General features: G+C 34.3%; 1 long non-coding RNA gene and 1 pseudogene across 1 annotated transcript; both read left to right on the top strand.

Moving 5' to 3' along the window:
• The first annotated feature begins 3,815 nt into the window (after positions 1-3,815).
• Positions 3,816-8,225, top strand: LOC106404800 (annotated as a pseudogene).
• Positions 8,226-15,710: 7,485 nt separating this feature from the next.
• On the top strand, positions 15,711-19,223 carry LOC125592817. The gene is made up of 3 exons (XR_007328486.1): positions 15,711-18,414; positions 18,500-18,651; positions 18,762-19,223. It is a non-coding gene; the product is annotated as an uncharacterized LOC125592817 (long non-coding RNA).
• The last annotated feature ends 290 nt before the right edge of the window (positions 19,224-19,513 follow it).

Below are 19,513 nucleotides of genomic sequence, written 5' to 3'. Positions count from 1 at the left end.
AGAGAAGTGAAACATAGGACTAGGATTCCCAATTTTTTAAAAAAGAAATTACACAAAGTCTCCGAAATCATAAAAAAACAATTGTTAAAACTTTAGTAAAATATTTATGGCCCCCATCATTTCAGGAACGCCCTTGACTACCATTAGAACATACTCCGAAATCTGATACTTTTAAATATTAGTTATTTTACCCTAGATTTTTTCAACTATATCAAATTAAAATAGAAATCAAATAGAAAAATATATAAATCATTACATTTTCTTTAATTTTATTTAATTTAATAATTTTGTGTTCTCTAACAAAAACATTGTTAATGGTTTTTTCAACTCAAACCAACAAAACTTAATTAAACCTACAATATATTTTTAGAATAAAAACAGATTACATTTATTATTTTCAGTATAAAGTAAAATTTCAAATATTTTATAAAATTAAAATATATTCTAATATAAAATAGTTTTAGTGTAAACTCCTACGGGCGGACCGACCCCTAGTAAACGGAAAAATATAATACATAGTTATGAAACACAAAGAACATAATATAATAGAATTGAAAAGGCATAAACTAAATAGAAAGCAGTTGTAAATGAAAAGGTATCATGTTCATAATATATAATGAACAGTTATGAACAAAATTATAATGAAAAGATACAACTTTAGAAATTAATTAGAATTGTTATTATTAATAGATATTGTGTATTATAGCATTTTTAATACAAATAAATTTCTTCGGGTCGTGATTTCCGTTGCGTGTCGGTTGCCGTTGAAGTTAATGCATTAGACAAGGGATAGGTCGAGATAAACCGCCATTGAAAGTGGTGTAAAGCATCTTAGCTCAAGCGGTGCGGTTGCTAAGAGACTACATAACTCAGAAGTGTAAGTGTTTGAGTCTAAGGTTTTCTTTCCAATTTCGGTTAATTTTTGTTTCTTTTTGTCCGGTTCAACTTTGTCATCTTAGACCGATGCCCGGTTTCTTAAGAATATTATATTTAAAATAGTTTTTTTTTTTTAATAAAAAAAAAATACATTTGTATGTAAAATATTATGACTTAGTATGGCATAAAAAATTATAATTTAATTGTACATGTTTAAAGAAAATATAATGATTTTTAAACTTCTATTAAAATTTAACATATAAAAAAGGGCGATGAATTAGTCATCAATTTTTCAAAAAAAAAAAAAATGAATTAGTCATCAAATTATAAATAATTTGATAATTTTATTAATAATAAATTATTTATAGTCTTTATTTTTTCTTGCGCATAATTATTAAATACCCATAACATTAATACGTTAAAATGCCATATTATGAAAGCCCATGTTGTAACCGTTTTTTCCGAGAATTGTAATAAAAATAAATTACCTTTAATTATTTCGTTTTGTTTAAGTTCTGTGTCGGTAAAAGATTTAAAAAAAAATCTCTCTATCTTTTTTAATGTTCAATTTGAAGCTTATAATGCGAAAATCATACGCAAATATAGGCAATTGGTTGGAATCTCTATATCTTTATATTCTTACAAATTTTAAATTTCTTGTTTCCTCTTCTACAAGCAAATGAATTACCGAAGTAATAGATCAATTGGTTAGAATCAATTCTATTCTTATAATATAATTAGTGTAATTATGGTTACAATTTCTATATTTAATAGGTACATTAAAGATACAACATTGAAGATATTATGTTTTGATTAATAGAAGATATTGGATTTTGAGTTTGTATTTATTGATTTGTTTTTATAAAGCTTAGAAAATCAATAGGATGATTGGTTGGTTGATACTTCCTATAAAGAAAATGAAAACTATAGGTGGTTTGAATATTATACATCGATCGATGCATGATGTAATTTGACTATATAAAACTTGAGCATGATCATTTCAAACTAAAGTATCGGTAGGTTATATGCATTTGTTGTATTGTAGTTAATATATTTTAAATATTACATATGTCAAGTGATTCACGTTTTCGTAAAAAATAAAATTCAAGTTCATTATTGGGCCGTACTCGTCCGTAATAATCTACATTAAATATATGATGTATTTTTAGGTTTATTTAATGATATTAAGTTTAAATTTGATTAAAGAAAACTCATTAATTTAACTGGAAAAGACAAACATTATAATAGGTAAGTTCATTTAATGATATTAAGTTTAAAGTTGATTAAGGAAAACTCATTAATTTAACTGGAAAAGACAAACATTAAAATATGTAGTTTAATTTAATTCTCATGAGTGGCATAGAAGTGTAAATAAATTAGAATACTTAGGGGTATTTTTAATGGGTACTTCTCTTTTAATAATATAAATAAGAATATTGTTTGGAAACATATATAGTAGTATAATGAAAGGAATATTAGTGATTCAATGTAAGTTTAACTATAAAGTTGAAAGGTGTATTGAATTTAAAAACTTACAAAATAAAAGTTAGGTCCAATATAATATTTCTGTTTTTTGGTCAACTTCTGTCCATCACATGTATGTGTGGATCATGTAGAAACACATGACTTTTGGTTAATTGTTAACCAAAGATGTAAGGTTTAACTGGTAACCATTAAAAGAATAAGAGAAATAACAAGGAAAAGAATGAAATGAAAAAAATAAGAGGAAAATCTATTTCTTTTCTAATTTTATAAGGAATAATTGTAATCTTTTATTCTTTAAAAGTTAAAGAATATTAAGAAATCATAAGTAATAAATATTTCTTGTAAATGGTGTAAATTGTAAGGAATGGTAAGGAATTAACTATTCTCACTCATTTCTTTGGTCACCATTTAGAGATGAGTTCCATTTTGGGATTGACGTGATTATGGGAGAATTGACGTGTTCAACATTAGATGAGTTCCATTTTGGGATTTTTTTTCACATAAATGGAAAGGCTGTAAAAATGCATTAATGTTTAAGTACATAATCCATAGGCGACCTTTGAATTTTCTTTTACTAAAGACCATTTTCTTCACTGACAAATCAACTAATTATGACTTATGAGGTAGAGTATGATGTGCTTCTTTATAGAATTATTATTATTATTATATATATATATATATATATATATATATATATGTGTGTGTGTGTGTGTTTTAGAAACATAATTAAACTGATATTCAAGAAGTTTGACATTTTAAAAATATTATCATTTACCTGGTTGTTTTTTGGTAATCTTTAGTCAAAAATCATATGAACAATATTAATGTAGGACAATGACTTCTCAACTATAAATACCTGATGTATATCAAATTGATGACTAAACAAAGACAAATACAGATCATTGTAAAGAACAGAAACAAACTTGTTTACCAAAGATCAAAACGTGCTCACCAATTCACTAATCAAAGGTATTATGTTAATTATCTAGTTGTATGGCTCGATTTTGTGAATAATCATGATTTATATTGCAATATAATTTGTAAAATTTTATTTAAAATTCTCCATCTATCATGATGTAATCGTACTTAAAAAACACAAACCTTTTTATCAATACCTTTTAAAAAACACAAACTTTATATACTCTTTTGAATTTGAATTATTTAAAAAAAAACACAAACTTCATTTTTAGAGTTTGAAAATTTTAAAAATAATTTAAACAGCTTATCTCCCGCAAAGATCCGAACCAAACACGAATAAAAATTTATAAATACTTAAATGAGATTGAAATCTTTAATCTCAAAAACCCAAAACCTAAATAGACCCGAACTGAATAATAATGGGTACCGACCGCCCACTCCTAATTTTGAAATAGAATACCATGCTAACAACTGTTCTGGATTTGGTGATATATTTTTGTAAGGTGTAATTCAAGACCATTATTTGGTAAAAGCTGATGGAGAATAACAAAATTAGAGATGCACAACCTAAATTTCAAGGTATAAGTTAAAAAAGGAACTCAAATTTAACTTTTGATTTATTAGGAATATTTACTCATAAAAATATTTTTTTATTCATTTAGGAACTGATGGAACCAATAGATATATGTATAATCAGTTATGGAAGTTATGTGCTGGATCTTTGTTTGATCTTCCAATAATTGGAGAAGAAGTTTATTATTTTCCTCAAGGGCACATAGAGCAGGCACATATTTTTCTATGAATAATTTCACATGAATTCTCATATTTTGTTATTCAATAAACTTTTCTACAATCTTATGACATTATCAGCTTGTAGCATCAGAAAATGACAACCTGTGCCAATTAAAACCAATTTTTGATATTTCTTCAAAAATTCGTTGTAATGTTATTAGCATCAAGCTTAAGGTATGTATCTTTGGTATTTGATGTTTCTCTTTAGGAAATACACATGAGATTAATTGGCTTACAATTGTACATATTATGGTTTTGACATGTTTTATGCATGAATTTAGGTGGATACCAATACAGATGAAGTTTATGCAAAAGTTTCGTTGTCGCCATTTTCACCTGTACGTGGAAAATTTAAAATTTTATTTACAAACTAATAGTACCTCTTTTAATAATATCTATAAATAAATTTATGAATTTAATTATTAGGAATTTGAAGTCTCTATTCCTAATGGCAACAACGAACAAAACATTAACTATTTTACCAAGGTGTTAACTGCTTCGGATGCCAGCACACATGGTGGTTTTTCTTTATTTAAAAAAGATGCCATTGAATGTCTTCCTCTATTGGTATTTTCATTTAATAAATACACCAAATAAATCCATAATTGACTTATATTGTAAATTTTTATATGATCCTTTGTATTAAACGTTTTTTAGGATATGTCACAGCAAGCACCGAGTCAGTGGATAGTTGCTAAAGATCTCCATGATCATGTTTGGAAATTTAAACACACTTTTAGAGGTAGCTAAGTTTTCAATATCAAAATCGTTTGGTAGTAACTAATAATCTTTATACACAACTAATAATCTTTATTTATGTATAAATTATCAACTAGGTACACCACAAAGACATCTTTTCACATCTGGTTGGAAACAGTTTGTAAGAAAAAAAAGTTTGGCCGTTGGAGACTCTGTTGTATTCCTTAGGTATATACATTTGTCATTTTGCATCTCTTTTGTTTCTTAATTTTTTTTGTATTTTAAATATTTTTTGTCCTAGAGGGGAGAATGGGGAATCACATATCGGAATCAGAAAAGCAGCGCCTCAACAAAGCAACATATCATCATCAGTAATTTCAAAAGAGAGTATGCATTATGGTTTAGTTGCTACTGCATCGAGTGCTATTAACACCAAATGTATGTTCGACGTGTTTTATAGGCCAAAGTAAGGAAAATACTTTATTACTCTACTTAAACATCATGAGAATATTTTATTTTAAAAAGCATATTTTAATTTATGCTTGATATGATGATATTAGGTCGAGCAAATTCATTGTCAACTGCAAAAAAGTTATAGATGCAGTGAACATGAAGTTCAATACAGGTTCAAGGTTTACTATGAAGTTTGAAGGACATGATTTTAATGAAATAATGTAAATATTTGACTTTCATATAATTTTTTTTTCCAAATATAATTACTTACAAATTTTGTTTATACTGCAAAGATATTCTGGGACAATAGTAAAAGTGGAAGATTTCTCCATTTATTGGAAGGATTCAGAATGGCGAAACCTACAAGTAAAACTTATTCATAACTAATTTTTGTTATATTATTTTAGACTATGATTTCAAAATAATAATAAGTAAAATCCACTAAATTATTTTTATAGGTTCAGTGGGATGAAGCTGCAACATTTCCAAGACCTAATAAGGTCTCTCCATGGGAAATCGAGCCTTTAATTCGAAAAAACAAACGCCAACGCGAAATTAACGAAATTGGTAAGAAAATACTTTTAAATAATTTATGCTTCTTTGTGTATCCATTATCATCATATTTCTATATATAAGTTCAAATATGATAATTCATATGTTGACTCAAAGCCAATAAATTGGAGAATCAAGTATAAAATCTTCGACAAGTCTTCCTCAACTTATTTATCAGAATGAAACTAATGATTCAAAAATTTCATCTGGTTGGCTAGTGAGCTATGCAGGTCTTGCTATGTCCAAACCAGATTACAATGACCAAATGGTCCAGTCAACAAAAGAAAATTCAACCACCAATGCATCTAGTAGCTTCAGATTGTTTGGAGTTGATCTAACGGCTTCTACCAAAGCAAGAGATGTTTTGGAACCACTTGAATCATACCAAAAGAGTAAAATTTCTGAAATCTTTGATGAAGAAAAGCTTGATCAAATTCAAGCAGTGACATCACTAACAGAAATCCAAACGGAGAAAATAAGGTTTACTACAAGTAGTACCAAGGTATGACTAAGAGCATCTTCTACTTATTCTTTACTTTTTAGTCAATTCTAAAATTATTAATTATTAATAACTAGAACATAATAAGACATAGGCTTTCGTAAAATTATTCATGTTCTTTTTAAGAAAAGACTAGATTTTATATATGGTTGCACACACAGTTTTATTCTAATACAGTAGATTTGATATTGATAAGAAACTTGAATAACTTTTTAACCAGATTGAGATGACTATATTTAGTTCACAAACACTTGATATGTTTATTGACCAGGTTCACATGGAAGGTGTTGTTAGAACTGTTGATTTAACTGATTTTGATGGATACAATCACATGATCCTTGAACTAGAAAAACTCTTTAATATCGAAGGCAAGTTTCATATGCACAGTCAATGGAAACTAACCTTTAAAGTTCATGAAGGAGATATGATGCTTGTTGGAGACGATTCATGGCTGTAAGTTTCCTCTTTCTTCTTCTCTCAATTTATTCTTCTTCTCTCAAGTTCTGGGAAAATAAGAAACTTAATGTGTTTTTGATTCTGTGTAGGAAATTTTGCAACACTGTGAAGGAAAATTCATATGTTCAAAATAAGATGCCATAAACTGAAATTTGAGAACCAATTCTCTAAAGGTGACTCAGCATTTACAAAAATAATTTCACCGTCCGATGTCGAGACAGTCAAAAAGGGGTTTTGTTACTTTTAATGCGTTTTTATATAATACTAGGGTTTGATCTCTGTTCACCCAGAAATTATACTTTTATTTAACATTTGTGTTTAACTTGAAGAGTTTGGTTTTATATTATGTGTGATATTTATTATTGTGATTGCTCTTATTTACTTTTATCAACTCTTTTCATTGAACTTATTTGTTATAAGGAGATTAAGACTCAGTTTTGTTGTGTTTACTAAATTGCCTTATACAATTACTGAGATAGTTTGAATGGGACTATGTTCTGTTTTTATTTTGGCGATAGAACTTTTAATCATTTTCTTATTTTAAATCATCTAGTTTCATGTCTGCTCTTATTTGTTTTTGGTAAGTTGTTTTATATTGCATTCTTTCGAATTGTGCAACTATATATTTTTTTTTCCATATCAATATTGGAATTATGGTTGAGTTTTTTTTTAAAAATTATGTATGTTACCTTACAATTTATTTCTATACAATAACTGTAGATCTCTTATTTCTGTCATGTAAACAAACTTTAGTTTGTTTCTAGCACTAACATATGGTTATTAACATTTACCAACTAAGCTAATGGAGATTTTAGTCAAAAATAGTTGAAATATTACATATTATTTTCAAGGCTGGAAGCACATGCTACCCCAGCTTCTATCCAGGGCCGACACTGCTTACATCGTAATGAAACTCTTGTGTAGGTTTATTCTCTATTAATCTATGTAATTGTTAATAAATCATTTCTCTAAGATTCGAATCCAAAATATTGAAACATAAAAAAAATTAATGACTTCTTAACTACTGGAGTAAAAAGACTTCCAGTAGATATAGGTTGCGGATACTGAAACTAGAAATGTTCAACGTAATTTGGTTCTCCCATGTGATTGAGGCCATCTGATTGAGAGACTGGTTAGATAAAAACTGTTATCTTTGGTACAGTCAATGAACTTGATCGATTTTTTTTTCTTGATCTGAATAGGAACAAGATCGAAGATATTTCTAAATACATGAACGTTTAAGTGGAAAAGTTGTGTAAGAGAGTTGACGTGCTCACCAGGCTTCACTATGCCTCATCAAAATCAATGCCATAAGCTCTGTTCTTTTTTTTTTTAATTTATGCTTTCTTGAGTTTAAAGTCTTTTGATTTGTTAGCATCATCTTCTGAATGGATTTAGGTATTGGCTTTTGTAATAACTTGGCTATGTTGTTTTGTTTCTTAATAACAGTCCTTTACATAGAGAATCATGAAGATATAAAACATAATTGTGAATATTGTTATTGAGATATGTATACATTTAGTTAAGAAATCTAGGTTTAACGTTTACATTCTTATCTTCCTATATAAGTTGTACATGTATAAGCTTTATCATTATGAGAGTCAATATACAATTCTTCCAATCTCATACTCTCATCATTCTCTACACTTTAGATAAAAAAAATTGTGAATCACTTTGTCGAAATATATTTAGTCTTAAATGTGTGTTGTGTATTGTATGCCTTTCCTATGTGAAATTATTATGTTTATAATTAAACATATACTATTTGCAGAGAATTATTTGCTTGTGAGTTGTGAACGCCTCTCCTCAACTTTCAGTATTCGTTATACAATAAATGAATGGAAAGTAATATTCCTGATATTAAAAATAATAAAAAAATCTTATGCTATCAATTTCTTGAAAATTTTATTACTCTTGAAGGCACCTTCGATTCCTTAATGAGATCTAGATTATTCTTAGCTCTTTTGATTAGGTTATCTTGTCTAAATAAACCTAACCTCACTTGTCTCAACCTCCAAAGTCCCCATCACTTGATCATTATACTTAAACGAGTGTGACAATCAATATATTATTTATGTATAATATAGGTTTCTACGTACGGTGATGTTATGATCTGGATATTTTCTTCTCTTTACATTTATATTTTCTATTACCAACATCTTGAAAATGAGAAACAATTTTGGATTTTTCTATTTTCTCTGCTTCTACTAAAGTTCATATCCCAAGCACGATGTTGTTTGTGCAGGATTCTCTTGATTAGAACGATGAACTTAGGAATGGGGTGACTAAAGACGTTTTTATTAGAATCAAACAAGAGGTTACAAGATTGACGGGAAATAAGGAGACAAGATCAAAGGTTTAAGCAACAGGATCAAAGAGATGATTAGGAAACCCTAGATCTAGCCGCTTCTGTGTGTGTTGTCCAAAAAGTCCACTTTTCGTTGTCTCCTCATCCCCTCTTATAGTGTCCTCGTCCGTGATGCCCTAATCGTGTCGTCCTTTGGGCCCTGTCGTTAAAGGCCGAGTATGCGGGCCTTGGTACTGTTCTCTATAAGCCGAGCATATTTAGTCGGCTTAACTGATCGGCTAAAAGTACTATGGGGTCGAGCCGACATCTTTAGCCGCTTAAGCCGACTAAACTGGTCAAGCTTGCCGGGCTAGGGCCTGTTATTCGATGGGCCTTGTGGAGGGATGTAATCCATCTCCTACAATAAGTCCCCCCCCCCCCCCAGTTCACTTGTGAACGGCGTAGCGGTCTCAGTGAATTTGTGGGTCAGGTTCGTTCGTATATCAGGTCCTAGCGTGTTTAGTCGCACGCCGTTTTATTGACGTTTCTAGTCGCTTAGAGTAGTACTTCTTCGTGATCTGCTTTGCTCGCCGAGGTTTTTTGTCACGGAGGCACGTTTTACTCGGTAGGCGAATTACCCCGATATAAGAGCTCAAGCTTATCTCATCGGTTTACGTTAGAAAACCGGTTTATACCGAAATCGGGGATTAATTTCGGTCTGGCATCTCGATTAGAGATCAGTTTGAACGAGAAACTGAACCGTTGCGAGTAAGCCTTTGGGTATTTAGGCGGCCTTTGAGGCCCATTTAGGTTTCTGTAGACCTAATGATTGCGCTTCGGATGATGTGCCCTTGTTTTTGCTATAAATAGGCTCCTCCCTTTCGCTTTCGTCATTCTTCTCTGCAAGTTCAGGTATTCCGCTTTCTCTCCCTTCTCTCTACTTTTACTTTCTCTCTCTAGGTACGTTTCTCCTTACACAGGCTCGTCGGTATCTCCTGGCGGTTGTAGTCATCCCCTAAATCCAGGATCATGCCTCTGAGAGGTCGTTTGTCGCGAGAAGAAAAAGGGAAGGGCGTCGCAGATTCTCCGAGTCCGACCAGAGATGCACGGGTAGCCGACAGTCCACCGGATGATTTCGACTTGATTCATCGCGACGCTCTTCAGGATTTAGACAATATGACCCTATCTCAACGCCTTTTGGTCGCTGATGCTCATAAGATGATCCGTGATGAATGCGCGGATCGCGTTGAAGTCGGGAGCAGTGACGTGAGCGGTAGCGGCTCTGAAGCGTCTAGCCAAGCCTCAAGATCTTTGAGACGAGCTAGTCGGGAGATTCCTTTCGACCAGATAGACTGCCGTCCCACGATCTATCATCCTGGCGGGATCTTCGAAGAAATCGGCCCACTCCCGTCCGAATTGCTTCGTGACCCGCGGGCTCAGTCATGGGGGAATGTCTTCGATTCTTGCTCCTCTCACAAGACGGTGAGGGATTTATTGAGGCGAAGTGGAGGTGCCGGCGTTACATACATCATTCCTTCCAAGGGACAGCATCCTTGGTCGCCTCCGATTAGCTATCAGTGTGTCTACGAGTCCTATTTTGGAGACCATACGAAGCTCTGGTTTCCAATTCCCCGACTGATCACGTCGTACGCATTCCGTCGGGACATCGCCATCTGTCAGTTGCTTAACGGGTCGCTGCACATCGCGGTTATGCTAATGGTGATTGCAGCGGAGATAGACGTTTTGATGAGTGTGAGAGTATTCGAAGAGTTAACTTTTACGAAGGCGGAGCCACATGGAATATTTTCAGTGAAGATGCGCTCGAGCTACAATGTCTTGGCTGGGCACCCGAACAAGACGAAGGACTGGCAGCGCTCATATTTTTACGTCAAGTCTGACGAGCATGCCTTCTCGGAGCCACCTGGGGACGACTACCGCGTTCTATGGAACAAAACGCTTGGTAGATAGTGTTTGTTGTCATCATGCCTTATTCGAGTATTCTAACAGCGTGTTTCTTGTTGTTGCAGTTCGTCACCCGAATACGATCGCATACCCGGAGAAATTCTTCGAGAGTGCTCAGGCGATCGCGGCTCACAGCCATCTCCGTTGGCCTGATCTTAGTCGAGAATGGATAAGACGTCAAGAAGCTCGGATTGCTAGAGGTGAGTTCATCGGTCTTTCTCCAAGAAGTTCTATCAACAATTTAGTCTCTCTTCTTTTTCTTTTTTACAGTTGATTGGGAATCGAGACTTCCTGTTGTACTCGGGCCCCGTAAGTCGCGTCTGTCCCTTTTTACTCGGAAACAGCATAAACTTCTAGAAGAAGCTAGAAAGATGGACGGAGTGCCGGATTTGAGTGCATTGTTGAAGGGGAAGCTGCAATTGCTTTCGAAGAAGTCAATTCCTGCCGATGTGCAAGGGTCGACCAGTTCTGACGCAGGCCAAGCTTCCAAGGAAGGAGCTCCTGGTTTAGTCAACAAAGACGTTGGGGCGGAGCCTCCTGTCTCGAGTCCTAAAAAGAAGAAGAAGAGCAAGAAATCTAGGAGGAAAACGACCGAAGAGCTTCCTCTTGAAGAGATCGCTTCTCTCGACGAAACCTCCGAGGGTTTGGAAGCAAGGAAGGAATAGAGAGGAAGGAAGAGACCTTACGAAGGGGCTACTTCCTCCATTGATCACGGCGAGGCGCCGGCAGTAGGATGAGAAGGCGCTACAAGGGGTTCCGTCGAGTCTGACCGTTCCGAAGCGACACCTGAAGATCGTCCCAGAAAGAAGAAGAAGAAGAAGTCCATCGAGGCAGAGCCGCGTCCTTCTGATGTGGAGACGGGCCTCGTCGAAGTTGTCGCGGGAGGCGACGTTTCTCTTGAAACCCCTCCTGAGGAGAGAGAGGTCTCAGCGCGGGGCAGTGATCCTGTTACGGGTGAGAGATCTATTCCTGATCCGTCTGCGAGGAAAGGGTCTCGTTCAGAAGGTTCTACTGTGAGGAGGAAGAAGATCGAGTTCTCCGATCGCGTCGAGTTTTCCTACAACGAGACGACCCCCCTAATCCTTAATCCTCTTAGGTGCGCGGAGCTGACGCGCCAAATTCGTGGTGGGACGAAGGAGATGCCACAATTGGACGACCTTTACTTCAAGACTGAATACATAGACGCTGCTTCCTCGAGAGCTCGGGTAACTGCGCTAACCTCTTGTTTGATTCTGTTGATTAGAATGATGAACTTAGGAATGGGGTGACTAAAGACGCTTTTATTAGAATCAAACAAGAGGTTACAAGATTGACGGGAAATAAGGAGACAAGATCAAAGGTTTAAGCAACAGGATCAAAGAGATGATTAGGAAACCCTAGATCTAGCCGCTTCTGTGTGTGTTGTCCAAAAAGTCCACTTTTCGTTGTCTCCTCATCCCCTCTTATAGTGTCCTCGTCCGTGATGCCCTAATCGTGTCGTCCTTTGGACCATGTCGTTAAAGGCCGAGTATGCGGGCCTTGGTACTGTTCTCTATAAACCGAGCATATTTAGTCGGATTAACTGATCGGCTAAAAGTACTCTGGGGTCGAGCCGACATCTTTAGCCGCTTAAGCCGACTAAACTGGTCAAGCTTGCCGGGCTAGGGCCTGTTATTCGATGGGCCTTGTGGAGGGATGTAATCCATCTCCTACAGATGTGAAGCTACACGACCGGTGACGATGATCCGACCAGAGACCTATTCGAGCTGAAGGTAATACGACGTTCCTGGACGGAAGAACATGGTGCGTGGCTCGACCAAGTGCGTCTCAGGCTGAGCTACAGAGAGCTCTTGATTGGGGATGTGGTATTGGGAGAGTTGATTGCTCAGTCATCGAGAAACATGGTGACTGTTACGAGCCGGATACGATATGGTCGCACGCATCTTTTGCGTTTAATGTGTATTATCAGACTAATGGGAACAATCGCATTGCTTGTTACTTCGGTGGAACAGCTACACTCACCAAGATAAACCCTAGTAAGTTTCTTGCACTATGTAGGGTACTAAAATGAATAATCCATTAATTTTTTTGCCAAAAATATCTCTCTTTATATATAAAAATGTTATGTCATATGTTATATATGGATTTACCCTTGTATACCTTTTTTTTTAAGGAGATACCATTAACATCCTCCACACATCCCCTGTAACGTCGTCAGTGACAGAAGAGTCAATTGATCGACCTAGTGCGCCGATGACATCAATAACTGATTCAAATTCCATCCAATTGTTATGCCAAAAAGACGCAAAATCCTTCCAGAGTTTACATGATAGAGAATGAAAGGTTTTGCTAAATAAGAAAGCTTCATGAGCCTTCTCCAAATCCAGCTGCAAATATTTGAGACCCACAACGATTCAGAACCAGCAAAAAGGAGCCATATGAGTTTGATTCCATACACCAAATTTAATTCCATTAAGCAAAGCAGACCCAAAACTCCCCACTCTTTCGGTGAACAAACAGTCTCCCAAGACACTTTTGCCCCCCTTGCAAGTTCAGAGCTTCTGTCCAGAGAAAGGTGGTACAAATCTTTTCTAGTTTTTTCCAAACATTCTTTTGCCAGTGGGACAAATTGCAGACCAAAAATTGATCGTACTTGTAGACGGCTGTTTAAATCTCCTGCAAAAGATAGCTGTTTTGCTGTCCAAGAAGTAACTCGAGATCTGATTTTATCCACTAAAGGTTGATAATCTTGGCTTCACAGCTTATGAGGCATCAGAGGAACTCCGAGATACTTCACAGGAAGAGACCCTTGGACCAAATCAAGTTCTGTCGCCAAAGATGAAGCAGAGTGTTGATCATTCCCGTTCACAAAATACACAAGTTTTCCGCGATTATTTTAAGTATGGGGGAGTACGTAATAATAGATGAGATATTTTATGTGTTGCTTGCAGGCTACGGAACGTGCTCCTATGATGTATCCAAGTAAGAATCCTAATTTCATATTTTTGTTCGTTATGCCTTTTTAAGTATCATTTTGGTCAACTTGTCTCCATCATATGTATGTGGATCGTGTAGAAACACATTACTTTTGGTTAATTTTTAATTAAAGATATAAATGATGGGAGAATTGACATGTTCAACATCCCTTATCTAGTGTCCATTTTGGGATTTCTCATATAAATGGAAAGGCCGACAAAAATTCATTAATGTTTCAGTAGAAAGTCCATAGAGGACCTTTGAATTTCTTTTACCAAATACCATTGTCGTCAATGACTAATCAACTAATTATGAGGTGGAAGTATAACGTGTTTCTTTACAGAATTATTATATGCATATATTTGTGTGTGTGTTGTAGAAACACAATTAAACTGATATTCAAGAAGTTTTGACATTTCTAAAAAAATATATTTGACCTGGTTGTCTTTGGTAACCTTTATTAGTCAAAAATACTATCTGAACAAATATTAATGTAGAATAATTTTGTTTCAACTATAAATACCTCATATATATCAAATTGATTACTAAACAAAGATAAATACAGATCATTGTAAACAAGAAGAGAAAACAAACTCGTTTAATAGAATTCGAAACGTTTTCACTAATTCACTAAACAAAGGTATTATGTTAATTATCTAGTTGTATATGGCTCTATTTTGTGAATGGTCATGATTTTATATTGTAATAGAATTTGAAAAAGTTTATTTAAAAAATTCTTATCTATGAGGACGTAATCTTACTTTAGAAAAAAACACCCAAACCTGTTTATCATGATATATATACTCTTTGAATTAATGTATTTGAATATAATGATAAATCCATATAACAATACCTGAAACACAAAACTATCAATCATTTTATAGTTATTTCTACAAGTCGTCATGTATTTGTTTTAAAGGTCTGGTACGAGCAACAAATTTAAAAATAAAATAAAAACATATAACAACTTAATACACACAACTTACACAACTAAACTAGAGAAAAAAGTATTCAGAAACAAAAGATATTTTCAACAATTTTAATATAATTTATCTACTCTCAACAGTATAAGAAACAAATTAAAAAGACAACAAACAATAAGTCTCAGTGACATAACAAACAACAACACGAACTATATCAATCACATTACTAACACAGTTTAGTCCTTCATAAGTGGAGAACAATGCATACACAGTTCATCATCACAACTCTAACCATATAACAATAAAAAAAACCTTGAAAAACAACTCAAAACGCAAAATTCACAACTACAATAACCCTTGTAAATATTGAGATGAAAGAAGAACTCTATCCACAACTCCGCGCAAGCGCGGGGGCAATGCTCTAGTCTACTAATAATAGCAATCCCAATTAATTCTAAAGGTTGTGAATCTATTTATGTTGAAAGGTTGTGTCTTTTGTAAGAGATGTATAAAAGGTTGTGTCTTTTCTAAAAGTTCAATGTTGGAAGGTTGTATCTTTTCTAAAAATTGTCTAAAAGTTGTGACTATTCATATAAGTATATTTTAAAAAGTGAAAAGTTGTGACTATTCTTACAAGTATCCTTTTAATATAACTACTTTTAAATTGGAAGAATGCGACTATTCAAACTGAAAGGTTGTGACTATTCAAATAGATTTTTACAATCTATAAATAGTCTCTTCCATGCATTTCTCAAAATAAAGTTCTAAGCAGTTACATGGATACAAATTCTTAGAAGATATTCAAATGAAGCGTTATAAACAATAAATATTAGGAAGAGGTTTACGTGTTTGGATAGCTAAAAATCCAAAACAAAATAATGAAATCATTAGTCTCAATTTTCTTATACTATATGAAATCATTAATATGAAAGTTATATTAATATGAACTTCGCTCGTCTGAAGATTTGAGGGAAGAGGAATAATTTAGGCCAACCAATGTTACAGAGCAATTGCGGTTGAAATATTAATATGAAAGTTGTATCTCTTAATTTGTTTTACATAAAACTTGCATTTAATAGTTTTTGAAATGAAAAATTGTGTTTCTTGTTTTTATTTTGTTCATATCCATTTATTAATGATTTACCTAAATATTTACAATTTTTTATATCTAAAAATTAGTATATTAATATGAAAAATTGTAAGAAACACAGGAAAAGTCTACTCTGAGAGATATAACGGTTACAAGATTGAACCGGTATGAAATTATAGCAACCATCGTGTACCATGAGATCCAACTTTTAATGAGACTGCTCTCTTATGAAAAAGACGCCATAGAAGGCGGAGATGAGTGGAGACGATGCCATTGTCAAATACCAAATATATTTGGGAATACAATACAACGTCTTTAACTAAATTGTCGTTAGTTAAATTTAAAGAACGTCTTTAACCGCCGTGAAGAAAGAGCACAAAGAGTCAAACACGTTATTGGTTTTATTATGAGAACTTGATTAATCTAACCTATTAGGCTATTAACAAACAACAAAGGAAATGAGTACAGCCGGTGCAGGATTCTACATCGGCCGGGAGGGAATCTGTGATAAGATACCTTCGAGAAAGTGTTGTTGATGAAATAGCCTTGTGGCCAGGAGAGAAAAAAAACAGTTTTTTTTATTGGCAAAACCAAATTATGATTTAATAGTTTGATACACGCACATATATGTGTTGAAGAGATATAAGTGGAAAAAGATGCAACTTTCCAAGTCAAAAGTAGTAATCTAAACTATATTAAAAGAGTGATACGAGGAGTAGAAAGTGTGTTCCACGTCAGATTAAAAAATCGGCCAATTAGAGAACTTTCTGTAGCCACGTCATCATCTCCTTAAACGTAGGCGGCTCTGTGTTTTGAGCTTCATCTCATCTGAAAATAGAAGCAATTATTGTCTTCTCCCATCTGTTACAATAAGATATACTCTTCTCCCTTCTCAGAAACGGAAGCGACCTCTCCCCTAGATCTAGAAATCATCATATATTATTTGCCCTTCAAATCAGTTATTCTTCTGAGTATCATTCTCTTTTTCTCTGTAATCTCCTTCGATAAGTAGAGTCGGGAAGAGGGATATGATTTCTGGATTGAATTCAGTGATTACTTTGAGTGTCCCCACCAAAGAGGTATCCTACTACTTCTTTATTCTCCTCTTTCCTGGTCTTCTTTTAATTGAAGATTGATTTCGTGGTGATTGTTAGGTTATGGTGCAAGCCACTGTTTCTGTGTTGGATTTGGAAAGGTTTGTGTCTTGACAATTCAAAATTATCACTTTAATAGAAAACGTGGGGGGGAGTCGGAGAGGTCAAAGTTCACATTGTTATGTGGCTCAGATCTCTTCTCTTCCTGATCCTATACAAGAAAATTTTGAGGTTAGGTCTTCAGAGAAATGTGTTACACTGTCCCATATCCCATTTTCTCACTTGAAAGCAGTCCGGTGCAGGTAGGTGGTACAGATGCGACTCCTCCGTTTTGGGAGTCTAGGAATGTCAATAAAATAAAGAGGACAGTTTATGGGGGTTGATATGCTGCTGCTTTATTCCAAGGTAATCTGACCACCGCTTTAAAAATCGAATGTTTCATAATTTCATTACCTATTTTTTTGGACTCCTTTGTAGAAAAAGAGGTCACTCTAACTTGAACTAGATAGGGACGACACATGCTCTATGCGGCGGACCAGTTGGTGCTCGACATCTGCAACCCCGAACTCAGGGAGAATGCTCTTCACGAGTTTTCTAAGGTCGTTCATTATCTCTCTCTATGCAGTTAATTAAACTCCTCTTGCTTAGTGTTGCCTATGAATTCTGATTGTCTTGGTTTTTGTATTGACAATCAATTTTTTTTTACTAGGTTTTGGTTTGTTTTGCTCGGTAAATCTATTGTTAATCTAGGACAAGCTTTCAGATTTGTAGGATGATATCGTTGAAACTCTAGACAATTAAAAAGTTAAATGGTTTTGATGTTCTGTAATAATATAACATGTGGTCGTGTGTTTTTAATTTACTATCATTTTTTTTTGAGAAGAGAGATCTTTCATGATTTGACTCTCCTGTTGTGGCCCTCTGTTGGTACCATTCCTGCTCTTCCACATGTACTCTTCGTCCATTAAAGCTGAGTGGAACCTTCGCATGGTGAAATAAAGTCGAACTATCACAATTACACTTCAGCGGTTGGGAGTGGGAAGAAGGCGATGCAAGAAGTTATCTTGAACTGGTATAATCAAATCTCAAAAATTCATAACATATACCATCCCAACAACTGGGCTTTACATCAATCTCAAAAGTTCTTAGCATCTTTTTGAACTTTTTGAGAAGGATAATTTTAACTTGGACAAGGCATTGATGATTGCACATCAATGGAGGAAAGCTCAAGAATTACTGGTCAGTCACTTTTCACTTCAATATCTTAAACAGAGGAGGAATATATGCGAATGAAAACCTAAGCTCTCAGTACTCATCCGCTGTATCATCCTCTCTTGATGTTGCTAACACCAGCCTTCTTACTTCTGTTAATCGTGAGATAACTAATTCCTTTAAATTTGCAGATTTGGATCAAATATTATTCGTTGTTTTGCTGAAAATTTACCCCTTTTCTCTCAGATTCGCTGAAACCCAGTAATGATGCATGTTCTAAGATCAACTCCATGTTTATCCCCTGCTGTGAAGACTTGATAGAGCCCAAGAGTGATCACAGTCACAATATTGTAGAGATCACAAACAACACAGGGAAATATCTTCTTGATGAAAACTTAGTAAGTTTCATGATTTCAATCTGCACTAAACAAACCCAGAAAAATGCAATGTACCAGACATTATAGCTGGTTTTACATGACGATAGGAATGTTGACTTTGGTGCAAACAGGTGGATAAACCTTCGTGTTCAACGCCCAGGAAAAGACCAAACGACATACCAAGCATCGAGTCCATTGAGGTACTTAGAATTCCAGTATCTGAGACTTACTGAGAGCGTTTCAATATGGGAAACTGTTGAAGCAGGCCAATGGTGATGCAAAGGAGCAGCAACACCTTATACGTGCTTCCTCTGTCTATGCAGAAGCTGTGTCGGACTCAAGATCTCCTCTCTCTGCTGTTAACTGATACCCAAAGAGGATTAGTCATAAATAAGCCAAGAAAAGAAGGTTATTAACTTATTATTGTGTCACAGTCTACAGAAAGAGTATTGTTGCATACATGTCAACATATTTTCTTCGTGGAACTGGTTTGAGGATTTTTACAAAACACTTTTCTTAGTATTCTTTATTTGTTTAGTTAAGATTTGTATTGTTTATTAGTTGGAACAAAATAATTTTTTTTATCTTCTGAATCAGTATATTATGAGTCCTGTTAGTTTTAATTACAAGCAATTCTATTAGGTTTACGGTGTTGGATACGTCATGAGCTTGAGATTAGCGATTTCTAATGGTATAGTTCCAGTTAAAAATTGTTGCTGAGTTCAAGGTAATTTAAACTGGGCAAGATGGATTCTGAATTTGGTAATGGACCAGTATATTGGTTCCCTCTAACCGAAATCGTTTTTATGTTGGTAAGTATGCCTGTGTTGGCCGGACAAGGACCATGGAGACGGATACCACTGAGGCTAAAGGACATCAAATT

This window comes from Brassica napus, chromosome C9 (genome assembly GCF_020379485.1).
Source record: "Brassica napus cultivar Da-Ae chromosome C9, Da-Ae, whole genome shotgun sequence".
Lineage (NCBI taxonomy): Eukaryota > Viridiplantae > Streptophyta > Magnoliopsida > Brassicales > Brassicaceae > Brassica > Brassica napus.
This window is presented reverse-complemented; position numbering and strand designations above follow the sequence as displayed.